Source organism: Portunus trituberculatus, chromosome 11 (genome assembly GCF_017591435.1).
Source record: "Portunus trituberculatus isolate SZX2019 chromosome 11, ASM1759143v1, whole genome shotgun sequence".
Classification (NCBI taxonomy): Eukaryota; Metazoa; Arthropoda; class Malacostraca; order Decapoda; family Portunidae; genus Portunus; species Portunus trituberculatus.
The window spans coordinates 5,788,224-5,790,643 of NC_059265.1; positions in this window are offsets into that span (position 1 = coordinate 5,788,224).

Here is a 2,420-nt window from a genome sequence, read left to right on the forward strand (position 1 = left end):
CATCTATCAACTCGACACAGCCTTCCAGACAACTATCCCCTTTTCTTCAATGATACTCAACTGCCCTCCTCTTGTACACTGAATATCCTCAGTCTGTCCTTTACTCATAATCTTAACTAGAAACTTCACATCTCATCTATTGCTAATACAGCTTTCATAAAGTTAGGCGTTCTGAGGCGTCTCCGCCAGTTTTTTCGCCCCTCCAATGCTAACTCTGTACAAGGGCCCTGTCCATCCTTACATGGAGTACTCTTCGTATGTTTGGTGGGGGGGTGTTCTACTCACACAGTTTAATTAGATGGGGTGGAATCTAAAGCTTATCGTCTCATCAACTCCCCTCCTCTGACTGGCTGTCTTCAGCCTCTTTTTCAGTGCCGAAATGTTGCCTCTCTTGCTATCTTTTATTTCTATTTTCATGCTAACTGATCTTGTTAACTGCATTCCTCCCCTCCTCCTGCGGCCTCGATGCACAAGGATTTCTTTTTCCTTTCACCAATAATCTGTCCTACTCTCTAGTACAAGAGTTAACCAGTACTCTCAATCATTCATACCCTTCCCTGGTAAACTCTGGAATGCCCTACTTGCCTCTTTATTTCCATCTTTGTATGACATGAATTCTTTTAAGAGGGTGGTTTCTAGACAATAACCCTACTCCATTCATACGCTGACGATACCACCTTTTCACGTCCTTTCTGAGACGATCAACCGTTCAGGAAGTCAACAGATCACGCAGGAACGCCAAAAAAAAAAAAACGCCTGACTTCTGATCTCTCTAAGATTTCTGATTGGGGCAGAGAAAACTTCGTAGTTTTCAATGTCTCAAAAACTCATTTCCTGTATCTATCAACTCGACACATCCTTCCAGACAACTATCCTCACTTCTTCAAAGACACTCAACTGTCTCCCTCTTTCATACTGAATATTCTCGGTCTGTCCTTTACTCATAATGTTAACTGGAAACTTCACATCTCATATCTTGCTAAAACAGCTTTATGAAGTTAGGCGTTCTGCGGTGTCTCCGCCAGTTTTTCTCACCCATCCATCTGCTAAATCTGTACAAGGGCCTTATCCGTCCTTGCATGGGGCACTCTTCGCATATTAAGGGGCGGGGTTCCACTCATACAGCTTTATTAGATAAGGTGGAATCAAAAGCTTTTCGTCTTATGAACTCCCCTCCTCTGACTGACTTTAACTTTAACCGCTTTCTCACCGCCAAAATGTTGTATCCCTTTCTATATTATATCACTATTTTCATGCTAACTGTTATATTGATGTTGCTAACTGCATACCTTCCCTCCTCCTGAGGCTTCGCTGTATAAAGCTTCCTTCTTTCTCTCGTCTCTATTCTGTCCAACCCTGTATTACAAGAGTTAACCAGTATTTTCAATCATTCATACCTTTCACTGGTAAACTCTTACATAAAAAATAAGAGGGAGAACTGCCAAGGGCAAAAAACTAAATTAGCAAAAAAAAATGCCCTCTAGAATTGCATCTCCATAAAACTCCTTACCTGCTTCTGTATTTCCATCTTCTTACGATTTCTTTTAGGAGAGAGGTGTCAAGACATTTGTTCCAGGCTTTTGGGTAATTCTTTGAGATCTTTTAAGGAAGCTGCAATTCCAGTGGGACTTTTTCCTAATATTTTATTGCCCTTGGCATCTCTCGCCCCTTGCATAAAAAAAAAAAAAAACTGAATGCAGTGAGCTTTTTTTTTTTTTTTCCATTTCCTAGCTCTGGAACGTAAATGAGGATTGAGAAAGTAGGAGGGAAGCGAGAAGGGCGTACTGTCAGTTCCCTCAGACAGCTGTGTTTCATTTTTTTTTTTTTATCTTTTTTTGTTCAATTTATTTCGCCCATCGGAGGCAGACCTGGTAATATTACAGGTACGAAGATATATACATAGGACTCGTGTCTCGCAGGGCACGCTGAATACACACACACACACACACACACACACACACACACACACACACACACACACACACACACACACGGCCCGGTAGCTCAGTGGTTAAAGCGCTGGCTTCACAAGCCAGATGACCGGGGTTCGATTCCCCGGCCGGGTGGAGATATTTGGGTGTGTCTCCTTTCACGTGTAGCCCCTGTTCACCTAGCAGTGAGTAGGTACGGGATGTAAATCGAGGAGTTGTGACCTTGTTGTCCCGGTGTGTGGTGTGTGCCTGGTCTCAGACCTATCCCAAGATCGGAAATAATGAGCTCTGAGCTCGTTCCGTAGGGTAACGTCTGGCTGTCTCGTCAGAGACTGCAGCAGATCAAACAGTGAACACACACACACACACACACACACACACACACACACACACACTCTCTGTTTTTCCCAAAGTTGACACTTCAGGTCGGGCACAAGTTACCTTTAAAGTTGTTCATCAATGTAAATTTTAAAAACCTGGAATTGATCA